Source organism: Odocoileus virginianus, chromosome X (genome assembly GCF_023699985.2).
Source record: "Odocoileus virginianus isolate 20LAN1187 ecotype Illinois chromosome X, Ovbor_1.2, whole genome shotgun sequence".
NCBI lineage: Eukaryota > Metazoa > Chordata > Mammalia > Artiodactyla > Cervidae > Odocoileus > Odocoileus virginianus.
In genome coordinates, this window is record NC_069708.1 from 47,581,490 (window position 1) to 47,601,440 (window position 19,951).

Consider the following 19,951-nt stretch of genomic DNA (forward strand, 5'->3'; position numbering starts at 1 on the left):
GAGTTAAGTCACTTTTTATTTATTTAAGTAAGTATTGTATTATATAACATCTGTGAACCAGATTCTGTCCTAAGTTGCAAAGATTCAAAGATATGACAGGACAGATCACCATCCTCATAGCACTAGATGCCAGAGGTACAGACATGAAGAAAAAGTCTCGCATTATAATTCCTAGCCTCTGTTTTCACTCACTTGTTATTTAATTATTTTTCCCACCTATATATTGGGTTGGCCAAAAAATTCGTTTGGAATTTTCTATACCATCTTACAAGAAATCTGCACGAACTTTTTGGCCAATCCAATAGAAGACTCTAAGGCCCATCCGAGCAAAATGTCTATAAATTTAATTCAACAGTCTAGTTGGGGAGACTAATGTGAAAACTATCATATTAAAATTTGTTGAGTTGGATAATGGTGTATATGGTTTGCAATGGAAGAAAGACTGAACTCTTTAGTGGGAGAAAGGAGCAGATTATGAGGAAAGCCTTTATATTTAGATTGAACTTTGAAGGATATAAAGTAGTTTTCCTAGTAGACAAGGAGGCCAGACAGGTTTGGAGCATAGCTCTTTAAAAAACTGGGAGAAATGGAGGCTTTGCCATGGTCCTAAAAAATATAAAGTATATGGCTTGGGGGGAAAAGTGTATGGCTTGAGGAACAGATGTAAAGAGGCAAGGTGAGAGATCAGGCTGGGGAGTTGGGCAGCTGCCAAGAAGGGTTCTGATATAAAGAAGTTTGAACTTTTACATGGTGTAGGATCCACTGACAGGTTTTGTTTTTGGTTTTTTTTTTTTAATATTTTATTGGAGTATGGTTCCTTTACAGTGTTTTGTTAGCTTCTGCTGTGTAGTAAAGTGAATCAGTTATACACATACATATTCACTCTTTTTTTGACTTCTAGACTTCTACATTTTTTTAATTGAAGGAAAATTGCTTTACAATGCTGTGACAGATTTTAAGCAGAAGAGTACCATGATCAAATTTGGATTTTAGAAAGTGACCTCTGGGAACCATTTAGAAGAAGACACTAGACAGTGTCTTTTCAATCACTTTTTCTTTTATGCAGAGAAAACTTTTCCAAGTAAAATCTAACCAAGATAGCTAAAAGATAAGTGTGGTACTTTATTATAATAAATATGTGAGTTCAGCAGTAGAACATTTATTTACTATGAAGTGAAAACAGACAGTGTCAAACAAAGGAGTGTACAATTGGGGACTACCTGTGTATGTTACAACTCCTCAGTTACATCAGACTCAGCATCAAAATTATATCTGATTTATTATTGTACCATATTGAGACAATTTGATTTGTAGGATAAGTTGTTGTAAGTATTAAGGTTTAAACAACTCTCCTTGCCTTGTCAGGGTACTCTTCAGTTGAACTGATCTAGAAATATGAACAAGGACAGATTCTGGGGCCGGGGGGTGGGGGGAGGTACTGAAAACAATTAGAACAACTCAAATAATTTAGCATAGAGACATTGAAAACTTTTTAAGAATGCAAAAATCATGTTGAGGGATAAATGAGGAGTTTGGGATTAACATACACTACTGTATATAAAATAGATAACCAACAAGGACCTATTATATAGCACAGAGAGTTCAATACTCTGTAATGACATATAGTCAATACCCTGTAATGACATATAAGGGAAAAGAATCTGAAAAAGAATGTATGTGTGTGTGTGTGTGTGTGTGTGTGTATAACTGAATTACTGTGCTCTACACCTGAAACTAACACAACTTTGTAAATCAACTATACTTCAATAAAAATCAATTAAAAATATAATTTAAAAATTTAAATTAAAATTTAAAAATGATTCAAACTAAATAGTATTACATCTATGTTTTATGTACTCACTTTTTTGTTTCCATGTGCATAGTAGACAGAGTAAATGCTGAATTAAAATCACCAAGAGCAAGTAGAAATTTCACCAATGAAATACATACCTAAATAGTATGAAACCATGAGGATTTAAAGTCAAAAGTAGCTCTCTTGTACAGCAAGACAGATCTTCACTGGTATTTGTCCTCTGGTCCAGCTTCCATCTCTGATTTATACAATCCTGACCTATCAGAAAATTGGGCTGATATCATATCATAGTTATCCCAAGAAGATCAAAAAGAAGTCATGCTTTAAAGAAGAAGAAGTACAGACATGAAAAAGAGAGTCTCTCATTATAATTCCTAGCATCTGTTTTCACTGACTTGTTATTTAATTATTTTTTCCCATCTGTATATTGTGTTGGCCATAAAGTTCATTTGGGTTTTTCTGTATCATCTTATGAAAAACCCAAATGAACTTTTTGGCCAATCCAGTCCCAAGATTCTAAGGCCCATAAGAGCAAAGTGTCTGTGATTCAACGTACTTTTATTTGCTACAAGCTTTGTGGCAGGCCCCATGTTAGGTGTTAAAGATACAAAGATGTAGGAAAAATTCATTGTGTAGCTTACAGTTCTAACCTGTGTAAACCCTAAATGGTTACCACAGAATGCACCTGACTAGCCAGTTAGCTATGAGGATAAATCCTTTAATGTCCTGACTAGATCAAAAATGAGTTTAAAATATATAGTCTCTTTTTCAAATATGTCCTTTTGATTTCACTTTCTTCTTGAGACCCTGTGGATGCCACATGAAAATTGCTTAGATCCCACTCCAATTATTCTTCATATCCCAGGATGAGCCATCACCCTGTAAGGATTTTATTATGTTATCCATCGAAACAAGTCCTTTGTGTTATGAATGTGTAGTGTTAACTTTCACACACTACCATATATCTCAGCATTCCTTATAGCTATTTAAAGCAGATGGGGGGGACCTTTAATTTTTTATTTCTGGGGATATTTTGTTATTGTTGTTGGTGGTGGTGGTAGTGGGATACTGTTATTGGGGGTATTTTTGTCACTTTCATTTAGCGCTTATTGCTATGCATCTGCTATATTTGATGTATTCCTCGTTTTCATATCATCTACTTGGATCAGTTCTTCTTCCAGGTTTCTGTGTTGTCTTGAAAATGTGTATTTGTTTTGCTTTAAAGCAAAAATTAACAATTGAATTGCCAATGATAAACACACCAGTTAGGACTGTTCTGAACAGATATGTAGAGATAATTTATCTTCCCTTAAAGGCTGTAAGTCATCAGCCACTATAATGCCTTTTAACTGCAACTCAACCACAGTAGACTACTAACTACCAAACAGTTGACGGCTGCCTAGGATGTATTTTCAGTCATTGACTTTTCTAAGTAATTACTTGTCAGAAAGGAAGGGAATGGATGAAAATATCAATTCTGACACCTCCTGAAATGGAAGTGTTAGTTGACTATATCTATTACATCACCCTGTACCCATTCAGCATCGCTAATCACAATGCTAAGTGACCTTTTACTTTACTCGTATTAAACTTGTGCTGCTTGACCTTTGAGCCTCAAGCAGGCCTTTCCTCAGCATCCTGCTGCATGTATCTTTAGTACTGAACTCTTGCATCATTATCCATCCTGAGGATCTGCCTTGCCTTAGAGGTACTCTGACATTTGCTAAGACTTCCCATTGGACCTCGCAGACATTTCCAGATCATGACAGTGTCATTTGATATCTTGGTTTTAAACATCATCAGAGTGGCCTATGCTGAAGAACCTGAACTAAAAAGAAAGTGGTAAAATAAAAACAACAAGGCTCTTTCTCCCATGCTTATTAAGATGGCATAGAAAAAGATTTCAATTTTTTTTTTAATTATGAACACAGTCATAAAGCCATGACTATTTTTCAAGGGATCATAGTATAAAATAGAGAGCCAGCAATAGAAAAGATAAAAAGTGGCCCATTGGCAAGAGGTCTATTTTTAGATAAGCCTTGCAGTTAATAAAACTGATTTTAATAAAACTTTATTGTTTATTAACTACTTAAAAAAATTTTACATTATCTTATTTCAGCCTCACAAGAAACATGTGGACATAGATAAATTAACTTCCTCACTTTGCAAGTCAAGAAACTGAGGATTAGAAAGATTAAGTGACTCATTACTAGTTTCCTGACTTAAATGAGGCTGAGCAAAATGTAAGCCTTGGACCTCTGAGTCTAAATTCTGTGCTCGTTCCACTATATCATGCTGCGTCTACTACTAACATGAGATTTGTGTGGATCATTCAGGAACTTTAACTGACACAGCAACCTGTGCTCAGGACAGAACTTTAAGGCAGATATTAAGGCGATTACACAATCTATAATTTTTCATTTCATACATGTCTAGGTTATAGCTAGAGAAGCACCTAGGTTATGATTATTTACTCCAAAACCACTGTTCTGAGATATACATTCACATAGACACCCCCAAAAGTTGAGTATATTTGGATTGTGCAAATTAATTTTGTATTGATCAAAAGAAAAAAACAAACTTTAGAATTCTATTTCTTCACATACTAAATTAGCTACAACAGAAATCTGTTTTAAAATTTTGTCTTCATTATTTTCTGTTAAAATGTCTATGGGAAAATTAGAATTCTGGTCATTGATTTTTTTTTTTTAATTCATAATAAAACTTCATACCATTGAGGCATATCTAAGAAGACTAAAGTCTATTTTATTTATTTTACATTCTGAAAAAGGAGTAGTATAAAAATTAATAAGGCTTCCTAGAGAAGGAAATAAAAGCTTTAAAAATGAAGTAATGATAAACATTAGGCTTTTTAAATATGTAAGAGGCAGATAGAATTACAAAGCAACCTGGGGGGGACCAATTGGAAGGATTGATGACAGTGAAAGTAAATGCATTTTAGGATATTTGGCAGATTAATCTTTGGCTTTTATGCCTTCAGAGGTATGAGGCCAGTAGCATGTCTAAATCTAGGCTTCTATTATGATCTACTGTTCATCATCACTGTGAAGAAGGGTGAAATGAAAAAAAAAAAAATACCACTGCGTGGAGCATTTTTTCTTTAATTGGAGGATAATTTTACACTTAATATTTCTCCTTCAGTTTGAAACATTATCGCTTTAATTACTTCAAGGAAGTAGTTGATTCTGTCAAAAAGTTAAGGAAACTGGAGAAAGAGAGTTTGCAGTTGACACTCAACTGTTCTGAGCTCACTAAAAGTGAAATGCCAAGCTGCCAGGGGTAAACTCAGGAAGCTCTCCTGAGGCTCACAAGTGGGCTGAGAAGTGGCAGATGAGCTTCCATGTGGGTAAAAAGTATTTTGTGGGGAAAAAAGGTAAAATAAGCCAGGCTGCATTCACAGGCTGGCGGGCTCCCACTTGTTCATTCCCGTCTTGCAAAGCAATGTAGGAGTGACTGGTAGCTATCCCCCGAAAAGATGAACTCAGGACGGTGATAGGTCAACATTTCTGTTGGTCAGCATCTGGAAAGAGATTGGCGTCCAAACAGAAGATGCTTCTGTGGCTCAGTGGTAAAGAATCTGCCAGCCAATGCAGGAGATGCAGGTTCAGTCCCTGGGTCAAGAAGATCCCCTGGAGGAGGAAATAGCAGCCCATTCCAGTATTCTTGCCTGGAGAATCCCATGGACAGAGGAGCCTGGAGGGCTACAGTCCATGGGGTCACAGAGTCAGACACAATTGTGCATGCATGCATCCGGCCGCATCAGGCCAGAGAAGGCATTTGTAATAAACCAACAAATAGTGAGGATTCCCTGGTATAAAAGGCTAAAACAATCAGGGCTCTTCTGTTGGAAAATATAGTGGTTCAGTGAGACTATGCTCAGAATCCATCAACTGAAATCACAAAAGCTTTGATACGATATGTGCAAACCTGTTTACCAAAGCCAAGAATATTGGCACTGAGGAGTATCCTTGAAACATTACAGAGGTAAACAGTGAAGAAGGGGAAGTCATGGTTACCCCAGAAGTTGTGAAGAAATAGCATACTTATTTATTTATTTTACTTATTTATTTTATTGAAGTATAGTTGATTTATAGTGTTGTATTAGTTTCAAATGTACAACAGAGTTGATTCAGTTGTACATATGTATATCTATATCTACTGTGTTTCAGATTCATTTCCCTTATAGATTATAGCAAAATACTGAGTATAAAGAATTAGCATGTTTTGGAAAGTAAAGTGATTTGGAGCAGTTCATGCACTGTAGACACATGGTTAGCAGAAAGAAGGTTAGGGAAACAAAGAAGGGTAAACCACTCCTTTCTACAGAGCATCCCTCGGTGAATCTCACTAGAAATAGAATCATGAGGCTAAATAGATCATGAGTGTGGTATTTTTCAGGTTTCTAGTTGAAATGTATTCAGAATAAAAAAATGTATTAAAAGGGTTTGTATTGAAGATGGTAATGCATTTATGGATTACAAAAATTCTTGTTCTTGTCCTAGTTTTGACTTCACCATTGTTTATATTAAGCACCATCCTGTCAAATTCATGGACCTAGAAATTCAGGCTCAGTGCTTGTGGGGGCCATACGACATCGTGGTTCAGGTTGTGAACTTTGAAACTCCATGGATGTCCACTGCTTTATTCACTGCATGATCTTGAGCAAACTTTTTAATTTCTTGGAGGCACACTCTCCTCATTTATATAATGGCTTTTTAATACCCACCTATAGAATTGCTTGAAGCATCAGTGACATATATGCAAATCTCTTAACAATGTCCTTGATACCCAGCAAATTCTAAGTGGCAGCTCTTACTATTATTGTGGTCAAAATGAGGGATGCATACCACCATGGATTCAAAGTATGGATAAGGTGTGCCCCATTTTCCTAAGTGAATATTTTTTAAAGTTTTTGACCATTTTGAATATAGATAGCCTCTCACAAATGTATATGAAATAGTAAAACACCTAATTATTATAGGAAATTCATTTAATTGTATAGATGGATTCAAATTGCATATGGTACAATATAATATCTGCATATAGAAAAATTGCTCCCCCCCCCCACTATCCATCTTATAAAACAATTTTGTTGTGCTTCTTCACATATATCACTGACATCAGTGTTTCTATAAGCATGGGAGCCCATTTTTGAGTTACCTGACAATTTTCTGGAATACATCACATTCATGTCCAAGTTTTAGATAGAGATATAGGACTTTAATCAGTGTATGATAGCACCCCTGTCACCTTTATCCCAAGCCATGCATATCCAGTTTCACAGCACTAGGACAGTTGATTATTCCAGTCATTTTAAATATGTATATATATATATTTTTTTTTTTTATCTTCTCTAGGTATTTACTGAATTGCAATTTTAAGTAATCTTTCAAAGGCTTTTTTTTTTATTCCATCATATCCAACACTTAATACTCTGGGGACATACCCTGTAAACAATTCCTAGATCTGTGTTACATTTTCTTGTTTCCAACCCTCCACTCTCATTCTGTAAATTTACCTCCATAATCACCTAAAACTCAAATTGAGTTTGTCCCAGACTAATGTGTGTTCTCGAAGTAGTACTTTAATATTAAAAAATAGAGTAGTTTAGGTAAGGCCCTTATAATTAAAGAATCTTTAAGGACTGGAGTATAAGACAGTTTCTTTTTTTCTGAGACATAACTGGGAGGGTGGGAGGTATACCTTACATTTAGGAGGGTAAGAATATACACATTCTTAATTTTTACCCAATTGTATGACTTTGAAAGTGTTCATGTTTGTAATTTGTATTCATTCCATATTTATGTTGAGTGCAGGGATGATCCAACCTTGTAGGAGGCAAAATTATTGCTGTTATAGGGATTTTCAGACCTTGAGGAATATTCAGTTCAAGATAAACATACAGAATGCCTACTATGTGCAAAGCATTTGCAGAGAGAAAGATGTGAGTTGAGCCCCTGTTCTCAACAGCTTCCCTGATAGCTCAGTTCATAAGGAATCCACCTGCAATGCAGGAGACCCCCCACTTTGATTCCTGGATCAGGAAGATCTCCTGGAGAAGGGATAGGCTGCCCACTCCAATCTTCTTGGGCTTCCCTTGTGGCTCAGCTGGTAAAGAATCCGCCTACAATGTGGGAGACCTGAGTTCGATCCCTAGGTTGGGAAGATCCCCTGGAGAAGGGAAACACTACCCACTCCAGTATTCTGGCTTGGAGAATTCCATGGACTCGACAGTCCATGGGATCACAAAGAGTCAGACACGAGAGAGCGACTTTCACTTTCTCAACAGCTTATAAGCTATTCCAAGGGGATAGCACAAATATACAAATAATTCTTAGCAAGCTGTAACTACCCTGGAGATTCACAGACAGGCGAAGCCATATCCAGTTGAGAAATAGCTTCAGGAGGTCAATCATATTTGAGATGAAACTTAAGGATATATAAGATATTCATAGGCATTTGGAGTAGAATAGGGAGAAAGGGGACCTGAGTCTAATAAGGAGGCAAAATGACATAACAAAGGGTTATGCAGAAAAGCAAGAATGATATTCAGGAACAACGAGTAGTATATTTAGATGTAATGTATTATAGAATTTATGCAAACAATGAGAGAATGAGGTTGGGCTGTAAATGAGATTAGGCTACATTGCAAAGGCCTTCTAGGCTGTGCTCAAAAAGTTCACTTTGTCTTGAAAGCAATAAAAAATTCATTAACTGGAGACAGAGTTATATGATCAAGTGTGTATTTTAGTTATCTTTCTAAGCTGATTTCTAAAAATAACTGTGAGAAGATGAAAGTAGTCTTAGAGAAGAATAGATTGGGAAATAATTTAGAGATTTATTGCAGGATTTGGAGACCATTTGGATATTTGTTTTCAAAGCATAGGAGGATGGACAATGATTAGGTGTATAGTTATATCATTTAGCTGTACAGGGTTAGTGGAGTAATCAACAAATTTGGTTATGTTGATACTGGAAGAAATGTGTAAGGGTACTCTAGACCTGGTCCCCCAGGCAGTTCATATAGCAAAATGAAAGATGGAGAGAGAAAGTTTACATGAAAAAAAAAATGCACAATAAATCATCACATGGAAAAACACCACTTTTACCAGCCAGAAATTATAATTAAAATAACAGCAAGGTAGCAACATATATCTGTTAGAATGTCTAAGCACAAAGTGAGATGTGGGAGGAGCTATAGGGAAACAAGTATAGTCTGATAGTGGTCCTGTTGCATGAACAATGTTAAGTGAAAGAATTAGATCACAAGAGAGTATATAAACACTGATTAGATCTATAACAATGTGTGTAAGTTGACACATATTGGAAAAGAATTTAAGGAATGTAAGTAGTTTAATGTTCATTTGCATTTTCTTTCTTGAACAGTTATTTAAGTGCATCCTCATTTAAAAAGAATGGAATGAAAAATGGTTTCCCACCTCTAAAACACATACACGTACACACATCTTTGCAAATAGATTGCAGAAAAATTAGATGTTCATTGTTTGAGATGTTGCAACATTATCTGTAAATCAAGGATGTAATTAAAGTTGTACTTTCTTTGTTATCTGCCATAAGTCTGATGAGGCATTTTTTTTGACTGCTGTTTATTATAGTAATGAGAAAAAAGATATCTCTTCCTCATAAATCCTGATCATCTGCATTTTAAATTCTTCCTCACTCTGAATTCTTTGCCCCCAAAATAAATATAGAAAGTATAAACTGATTCTCACTACCATCCTCTCAATACTCAGATATTCAGTAGTTCATTCTTGAACTCTAGCTGTTAATTGATACTTGTGTTCCCCCCTACCCACCCAACGTTGGTACATTGAGATGAGATATGTTTATGAAGCACACCTGCTAAGGTTCAGATTAATATGCAGCTAACACACTGAATTAATTTAATGTTTGCTGCTGCTAAGTCGCTTCAGTCGTGTCCGACTTTGTGCGACGCCACAGACAGCAGCCTACCAGGCTCCGCTGTCCCTGGGATTCTCCAGGCAAGAACACTGGAGTGGTTGCCATTTCCTTCTCTAATTTAATGTTTACTATGTGCCAAACATTGTTGCCTGGCACTCTACAGAAAATATCTCACTTGATCTTTTTTAACTTATTTTTTATACAGTTTTAAAGGTTATACTCCACTTATAGTTATCACAAAATATTGGCTATATTCCCCGTGTTTTACAATACATCCTTAAGTCTATCTTGCACCCAATAGTTACTGGTAAACACTGGTTTGAGCTCTATGTCTGTGAGATCTCACTTGATCTTGATAGTAACCATCTGAGATCTGAAACATTATCCCTATTTTAGGCATCAGTTCAGTAGGCAGTTCTCTTCAGAGCCTGGGACTCTAAAGCCAGTGTTCTTTCTTTTCTGCCGTGGTACCTTTTTTTTTTTTCCTAATTTTTTGGCCATGCCTCATGGCATGGGGGAATCTTAGTTCCCTGAGCAGGGATCAAACCTGTGCCCCCTGCATTGAAAGCACAGAGTCTTAACCACTGAACCACCAGGGAAGTCCCGCCATGTTATCTTTTAAGTGGTTAGTTTTCAACAAAAAGAAGGTACACTGTGTGTTATGGCTCATAGTATAGTTTTTAACAGATAACAAATTTTTAGAAAGCAGCATATTTTTAAGAAAGATTTTCCTAAAAACAAAGCAAAAAGAAGTGTGCTGCTTTTCCTCACTTAAAAAATGTATATAGTTGCTATAAAATTTCTTTATAAGGGCATTTGGAAAACTTGATACAAAGTAATTCAAAATTATACCAGCAATTTAAGTGGAATCCAAACATGTAGCAGGAGTCTCTACTACTTTAATGATTTCAGTTAAATAAAACCTATAAGCTGATAAAAAATTTTGAAGCTGTATTTGAGTAGGTGCGTGATGTTGGCATGCTGACCAATTACAACAGGAAGTTAACATAGTACATAATACATAATATAATACATAACATAATACAGCACATAATGCAAACAAGGAAAATTTTCAAGTAAGCCATAGAAAAATCATAAACAACAAACTACAAGGACTAAATGGAAGCATCAAGGGGTGACTGGTACAATAAAGTATATTAACTATGAGAACTTTTTCTAATTCATCATATAACATTATCAAGACTGCACTGGAATGGTTACAATGCTAAATTCTATGTGACTGCTGGACTATTACTGAGATTGGAGATTTGAACCAGATGATTACCAGTCTTTTAAAGTAGAGGCAGGAGGGGCTGCTGGTATGAGTCATGTAGAAAGATGAACTGAAAAACTATCATGTTTAACGGAAGAAAAGGAGGAGTTTGGGAGGGAAGGTAATTGTTTTAGAAATAGGATATGTGGCTTTACTATAACAAGATTCATGTATATTAACCATGTATACACAAAAATTCATCTCCTTTTCCTCTAGTCACACCATGTTTGTGGCTCTTGGGAATAAGATGAGGAGGTCATTGTTAAAAGGAATTTGAGTCAAAGTCAATGAAAACAACAGCATTTACTAGCATTTTAAAATAGATACCCAAAAGTCTGTTCTATACATCTGAGTCTCTTTTTAAGAGAACAGCATTGAAACATGTATATTATCAAGGGTGAAACAGATCACCAGCCCAGGTTGGATGCATGAGACAAGTGCTCGGGCCTGGTACACTGGGAAGACCCAGAGGGATGGGATGGAGAGGGAGGTGGGAGGGGGGACCGGGATGGGGAATACATGTAAATCCATGGCTAATTCATTTCAATGTATGACAAAAACCACTGCAATGTTGTAAAGTAATTAGCCTCCAACTAATAAAAATAAATGGAAAAAAATAAAATTAAATAAAATAGATACCCAATAGTAAGTGACATACACAATGAATGACAAAAGGTATTGCTTTCTAGTCAAGTTCCAAATACTTCTATTGATGAAATACAGCTCAAGTTCCAAATACTTCTATTGACGAAATACAGCTCATTCAGATTCCAGAGACTAATTGGAAACAGAGACTTTATGGAACCGAGCACTCATTTAACTTGTTTACAGACAGTTGGCTTTGAATTATATTTCGTTACCAATCAATCAAACAGTGGAAACAGTGGCAGACTTTAGTTTTGGGGGCTCCAAAATCACTGCAGATGGTGACTGCAGCCATGAAATTAAAAGATGCTTGCTCCTTGGAAGAGAAGCTATGACCAACCTAGACAGCATATTAAAGAGTAGAAACATTACTTTGCCAACAAAGGTCTGTCTAGTCGAGGCTAGACAAGGTTTTTCCTCTAGTCAAAAAACCTCTAGTCAAGGTTTTTCCAGTAGTCATGTATGGATGTGAGAGTTGGACTATAAAGAAAGCTGAGTACCAAAGAATTGATACTTTTAAACTGTGGCATTGGAGAAGACTCTTGAGAGTTCCTTGGATAGCAAGGAGATCCAGCCAGTCCATCCTAAAGGAGATCAATCCTAAGTGTTCATTGGACAGAATGATGTTGAAGCTGAAACTCCAGTACTTTGGCTACTTAATGCAAAGAACTGACTCATTTGAAAAGATCCTGATATTGGGAAAGATTGAAGGTGGGAGCAGAAGGGGATGACAGAGAATGAGATGGTTGGATGGCACCACTGACTCAATGGACATGAGTTTGAGTAAACTCTGGGAGTTGGTGATAGACAGGGAAGCCTAGCATGCTGTAGTCCATGGAATCGCAAAGGGTCGGACATGACTGAGTGACTGAACTGAACTGAACTTGACCAATCAACCTAAATTAAAATACCCAGTTCAGAGCAAAAATCTGAAAACGATGTCTTAAATATTAAAGCACATAATGGATGTCAGTAGCATGAAGTTTAGGACAAAGATGAACAAAAGCAATGACATGATACCAGCAGCTTTGAGCCCCTGCCATCAACAATGGGGAACATGATAGAATCACCAGAGTGAGCAATGCAGTGACTTTTCTAACTTATCTTTACAGCTTGAAGAACTGTTAACTTTCTAATCTTAGCTATGTAGAAGTCCAATGCCTGTTAATAAAGATGTGGTGCCAAGCATCAGATATATACATATAGATAGGTAGATAGATAGATGGACTTCCCTGGTGGCTCAGACAGTAAAGAATCTGCCTGCAATGCAGGAGACCCAGGTTCAATCCCTGAGTCAGGAAGATCCCCTGGAGAAGGGAATGGCAACCCACTCCAGTATTCTTGCCTGGAAAATCCCATGGACAGAGGAATCTGGTGGGCTACAGTCCATGGTGTCACAGAGTCAGAAACGACTGAGCAACTAACACTTTCACTTTCATATATGTGTGTGTGTGTGTGTGTGTGTGTGTGTGTATGTATAAATGTATATAGCTACATTCACAAAGGTTTGTGTGTGTGTGTATATATCCATAGCAAGTCAGCCAACCCATCGCGCATCTGATCAAGGTGCATAACTGTCCTTTTCTTCTCAGATCTTTGTATAAATGTATACTTTAAGGACTTCGTGGACAGTGTAAAATAAAATAAAAATATTTTAGGCCCACTAAAATGCAGATTATTGGATATACATATATATATATGAAGTAGAATCTATATATTTATAACAACCCTATGGACTGTAACCCGCCGAGCTCCTCTGTTCATGGGATTCTCCATACAAGAATACTGCAGTGGGTTGCCGTGCCCTCCTCCAGGGGATCTTCCCAACCCAGGGATCAAACCCACATCTCTTCTGTCTCCTGCATTGGCAGGTGGGTTCTTTACCACTGGCACCACCTTGGACAATTATAGGAGAGACACACGTATAGACACACACATATGTATATGTATACACACATACATATACATATGTGTGTATAAAACATATATACATATACATATATGTATATATAATATAATCTATATATTTAATAATATAAATCTGTAATCTGTTTTTATATAGTATATATTCATATATTATAGGATTTATATATATAATCCAGTGAACTTTTGCTTACCAAAGAACTCAATCAATGAATGTTGTATTATAATAAGAATGTTAAACTTACTGTTACTCCCTAGTTGCTTCCTTCAAGTATTTATTATACAAGACCATCAGAAGATTGTGGTCTATCATTTTATTGCTTTCTTCATGTATATATATTTTCTAAAAGCATAATCATGTATTATCCAATAAATGAAAGAACAATTATGATTATGTTTCATTACTTCCCTGGTGGCTCAAACAGTAAAGTGTCTGCCTACAATGTGGAAGACCAGGGTTCAATCCCTGGATTGGGAAGATCTCCTGGAGAAGGAAATGGCAGCCCACTCCAGTATTCTTGCCTGGAAAATCCCATGGACGGAGGAGCGTGGTAGGCTACAGTCCATGGGGTCTCAAAGAGTTGGATACGACTGAGCAACTTCACTTTCACTTTTCATTACTTTACATCCCGTTCCCTGCTTTAAACCTCTCATTTTCATATCTTTATTGTTCATGGTATTTATGACAAGTTGATCCTCGTCTCTGGAGGTCAGTGTAATCATCTCTAAAATGAAGGGTTAGACTAAACAGAAATAATCCACAAATTCCCTTCCAGTTCTAAAATTCTGTGTTCCATTATCTCCAAACTATTGTACAAGTCCATGAGGCTCTTCTAAAAATGGCTATCTTTTAAAAAACACTTTATTGACCTGCATGAATTGAGAACGGATGTGGTATCAACAACTCTCTTCCTTAAATTTGTGATAAGGGAGTCAAACATGTGTTTAGAAATGTTTAGCCTAGGAAAAGGAAGGTATAAGGATAATCAGCCTTTGGGTTAATTAAATAGGGACTAGTTTTCACTCTCTTAGTGTTTTCACTCTCTTAGTAAAGGATAGACTAAGAGGGAGCAAACTGCACTGAATCCCAGAGTGGATAATGTAATGGTGCATCACAAAATGTTGTAGAAGCTGGAGATGCTTAGTAAAGGTAACCATTTGTTACAAAATATCAGCTAACCTCCCCTCTAGAACAATTTAAAGTTAAGGAGTTTAAAAGGGAGAAAGAGGGTGCAAAACAAGATTGGAGCTGTTTCTTCTAACTCCACATGAAGGTACTTTATGTATTTACTTGTATATTTGTTAATTACTTATTTTTCTGAGCTATTTCTCCTAGGAGAAAATCCTCATACCTAACCTATAGGAAATTGACCTTTAAAGATATGCACATCATTATTACTCCCAAGTTAGTCTGTGTGCACAAGTTATATGTAGTTAGTTTATATGTATCAGGATATAGTGACAGAACTTGATCCCTCCACTTCCTCCACACTAACCAGTTTACAATCTGAATGTGTCAGAAGTTTTTAAATTATGTCTATTAATCCTAGTAATCACAGCACATTGTATAAAAATAGACATAATTTCTTTCTAAATAATCATTAAGTACAAGTTCAAAATTGAGTAGATAACAGTTGGTGGGCACAGAGACATAGCTAACCATTAATAATGGGCTCATCTGGTGAACTTCAAGTTCTTCTTTAATGTTATAAGTTGAAGGGCATTTGTGGGCAGTAAGGATGACAACCCATTCAAAAAGGAAGCAATCTTAAAGTTTGTTCTTTTAAAAAAATGTTCCCATAACTTATTCAGTTCCATCTAAATATTGCAAAAAGCTGAATTGCAAATGTTAACCTAAACATGAATAAAAAATGTTGATATTTTATTTAACCTAAGAATAGTAATTATGGATAGGCTGCTTTTATGATTATCATATTTAAAATATATCATTTTACATTGGGAATACAGGGGGCATTGTCACTGTGATGTTATTATAAGAAAATTTGTTTTGAGTGCATTAAAAATACAGAAGATAATTATTGCAATCTAAGAGGAAAAGTTGTTTGCTTATGACAGTCTGTCAGTAGATGTAGGCTAGGAAGAGAAGTATGGTAGCTGCTTTATGTAAAACGGTAGGAGAAGGGCACAAACTCAGAGAAATTTTTCCCAGCTGCTGTTATTAAAGAAATTCTTTTATAGAAAAGAAGCTGTTGTTTGTTTGTTTTTTCTTTCCGTTTTTGCTTCCATCTCCGAATCCTTTGCTTTCATGTGGCATGCAAAGCGCCTGTATCTTCTGTTATTGAAACTGCCAAGTGTTAAAATGGATTGAGTTGAACCAGAGGAGAGAATAGCCCCACTGAGGCAGATGCGTTTTTATACCCCTCTTTAATAAAATATTGTAAGGAATAGCTAGAAAGTTTCCCATCAGACTTTCATCTCAAATTGTTAGATTGTAGCTGTGTGAAAGATTCATTATTGACTCCTGTCAGACAGTTTGGGAGAGGAGGTGAAGAGACTTGTCTGCTGACTTTCTGTGTGCTTTGTCAAATCAGGCACTTCGAGCAGAAGTACGAAGAGAAGGCTGATGTCAGGGAATGCCTTGAAGCAGGAACTTGGGCTTATCTCCTGTGACTTGCTTTCTTTTCTTTTCTGTTAAAGAAATCAGATTGGATTGTAAAATGATGGGAATATGACTGGACACAAACACGTTTATTGCAGGCTCAGCAGCCATTACATATCATTAGTGAAAGGAGGCAAGGGGCAAAGGGAAACATTTTGATGTCACTTTCATTCTTTTTAAGGACAGATGCATTCACTGATGGGAAATAAACTGGCATCTGAAAAATTTTAGAGACTGGTAATACTTTCATGCCCCCTTTTCTGTAAGTAAGCATAAAACTTTTTAATAGTCATTAATATAAACTGAAAGAATGGGTAATGTTGTAGTTGCTTTTAAAAATGCCAATTATGAAACAGCTGTGACTTATCAGAATCAGTATATTTCTGTATCAAAACAATATATCTTTTCCTTTCCTAGGTACATACTATGGGTAATATACTGCTACAGCTGAAGTTAATGTCAAAATCCAATATTTCAAAGGTGATACTTTTTTTTTAATTAAAAAATACAATTTGACTTTAACTTTCCATATGTAAGGGGCTTCCCTGGTGGCTCAGATGGAAAAGAATCTGCCTGCAATGTAGGAGACTCAGGTTCTATCCCTGGGTGGGGAAGATCCCCTGGAGAAGGAAATAGCAGCCCACTCCAGTATTCTTGCCTGGGAAATCCCATGGATAGAGGAGCCTGGCAGGGTACAGTCCATGGGGTTGCAAAGAGTTGGACATGACTGAGCAACTAACACTTTCACTTCCATATATAAAAAGGCTGTATTCCTTACACATCAACTCTAAAGTTAGTCCTGTTTTCTGACTTTTCTTGTTCTTTATTCTCCTTGCCAAAGAATCACTGTAATTGGCTTGCTCTGCAAAGAGGGGTTTTGTTGTTGTTATTGTTGTGCTTCTGAACATAGTTTTAAGGAAATGCAAGGTTTAACTTGTCACTTCCATGCCCCTATCCCCATTGCCAAATTCCTGCTTTCTGCTTTGAGTGAAACTCCAGGGAAAAGCAACATTGCTAAAACATAACAGCTCCCAAGGAGTAATCTAGACAGAGGGGCCATCCCAGAAAAGACAGTGTCTGTGTGCCCAGCATGGAACTTGGCCCTGCCCTACTTCCAAGCATCTAACACATCCTCATAGTCATTTCTTCTGTATTGTGATTTTTTTTTTTAAGTAAGGCACTTTTAGATGCCCCATATGGTTTAAACAAATCAGAAATTCATGTCCTAAATGTTTCGTTAGTCAGAATAATTAAGTTGATCAGTTCTGGGAGCAGTGGAAGCAAAATAATGGGGTCATTGAAGCAGTCAGGCTCTAATGGGAACCTGGGCTCATTCAGATATCAAATCTAATAATTGTTCTACACCTGTATGCACAGTCCCATTGAGCAAATTCACATTAAAGCTTTAGTGGAACACTTTCCATGCTGTGATCCAAAGGGACCTGCTTCTGTTTTCACAAGAAAGCACTGAATATTTTTTGGCAATATGTTTTTTGTTGTACATTAACTAAGCTTTGCATATGTATGTTGGTGCCCTATCCCTACATAGGGAAGGAGCAGAGGGAGAGATGTATAACTAGGCTGGTTTTCTTACCAGCAAAAGACAGTAAAAGTGCAGCCAAGCATTTGCCACCTGGAGGCAAGAATATGAGATGATTGGACTCACCGGATGGGGTGGGGTAGGGGGAGTTTTGTTAAATAACCGATGCAACCTGGTAGAAATGAGGATCACTTAACTCTTTCCCCTCATAAAATAAGGTGCTTTCAAGCACAATTTGGGTTATTGAAATAGAAAGGAGCAATTAGGCATTTTGTAGTAATGCACTCTTTCATTTCTCCTATGTCATTATATGACTGGAGCAGCAAATTGACTGCTTTTGATTTTCCTACAAGATATCTAAGGAGAACTGACAGACCTTAAAAAATGTTAAGATCTAAAGAGTGGAAAGATGAATTTAATTCTGTCCTGTAATGACCGTTGAACTAACAAATCAACAAAAACAGATCAAGGAAAATTAAAAGGTTTGCAGTACATCCTGAACAACCATGAAAAACAGATATGGCCAGTCCTCTTTACTAAAAAAGGCCATCAATGATGAATTAACTTACCTAAAGAATAGTTTTAATAAACACATGCACCAACTTACTCATGAGTACTGTGCTCTAATATTTTCACGTTCTTTGTGGATAAATAAAAAACATTTATTTGTGTATATATTCCAAAAAAATCATTTCTTGAGCGCCTGTTATTTTCCAGGCACCAAGGAAGCAGATACAAATAGCAGTTCCTGACTTTACAGAGCTCCCAGTAAAGTGGGGGATGACACAGGGACAATCACAGTAGAAAGCTTGAGCTGAATCTTAACAACGGAGTAGGAGTTTCTCAGTCAGGAAAAGAAAAAAAGAGAAGCTTGTTTCAAGAAAAGGAACAGCATTTGCAGACGCAATAGGAGAGCATGATATACTCAGAGAAGAGCAGAAAGTTCAACATTGCTAAAGTATAGTATGAGAAATTGAGAAAAGGAATTGTCCTGAGAGGCCATGAATACTAAGGAGTTTGATTGTTTTATTGCATGGGTGATGAGGAGCCACTTGCAGATTCTTTTCTAGAATCTCCTAGCATTGTGGAAGGCTGATTGAGTTGGGGTGATGCTGGAGGCAGGAGAGAGTCAATGGGAGTCCATTAAAAGAGCCTAGATAATGGAAGAAAGTCTACACTAGAGCAGTGGCAGTGGAGATGATAAGGAAGAAGAAATAGCAGAAAGAATGATTCAGGAGTTAGAAGTGACTGAACTTCTCGGGCAGTTGGATATGAAAGTGAAAACAGGGAAGGAGCCTAGGACAGTTGTGGGTTTTTAGTGGTTTTATAACATAATATATGGTAGTTGTATTAGTTTTCTAGGGTTTCCTAAGTGCCGCTAGTAGTAAATAAAGTGTGAAAAGTGAGAGTGTTAGTTGCTCAGTCGTGTCTGACTCTCTGTGACCCCCATGGACTGTAGCCCCCTTAGGCTCCTCTGTCCACAAGATTCTCCAGGCAAGAATATTGGAGCGGGTTGCCATGTCCCCCTCCAGGGGATCTTCCCAACTCAGGGATTGAACCCATGTCTCCTGCACTGCAGGCAGATTCTTCACCAGCTTCGGTTCCTGGGTCGGGAAGATCCCCTGGAGGAGGACATGGCAACCCACTCCAGTATTCTTGCCTGGTGAGTCCTGTGGACAGAGGAGCCTGTTGGGCTAGTCTATAAGGTCTCAAAGGGTCAGATACAACTGAAGCAACCTAGAACACATGCACGCATATTAGTTTTCTAGGCCTGCTATAATGAAATATCGCAGACTGAGTGGTTTAAACAAAAGAGATTTATTGTCTCATAGTTATGGAAGCTGGAAGTCAAGGTGTCAGCAGGGCCATGCTTCCTCTGAAGGTGCTAGGGAGGGATCTGTTCTTGACCTCTCTCTTAGCTCCTGGTGGTTTTCTGGCAATCTTTGGCATTCTTTGGCTTGTGGAAGCATCATTCTGATCTCTACCTTCATCTACATGTGGCTTTTTCCATTTGTGTCTATCTCTAAATTTTTCTTTTTTAATAAGGACACAAGTCAAATTAGACTAGAACCCATCCTAATGACTTTATTTTGACTACCTCTGTAAAGGTCTTTCCTATATCCAAATAAGGCCATGTTCTGAGGTAATAGGAGGTAGGACCTCAGCCTAAGAATTTGGAGGGGGACCCATTCA

The 19,951-nt window shown here is 37.0% G+C and overlaps 1 protein-coding gene and 1 non-coding gene across 4 annotated transcripts in view; one reads left to right on the plus strand and one right to left on the minus strand.

The window, feature by feature from the left end:
* DIAPH2 (diaphanous related formin 2) overlaps window positions 1-19,951 on the plus strand; it is a 953,573-nt gene that overhangs the window by 908,013 nt on the left and 25,609 nt on the right. The window lies entirely within an intron of this gene.
* Window positions 10,284-10,356, minus strand: TRNAE-UUC (transfer RNA glutamic acid (anticodon UUC)). The gene has a single exon. It is a non-coding gene; the product is annotated as a tRNA-Glu (tRNA).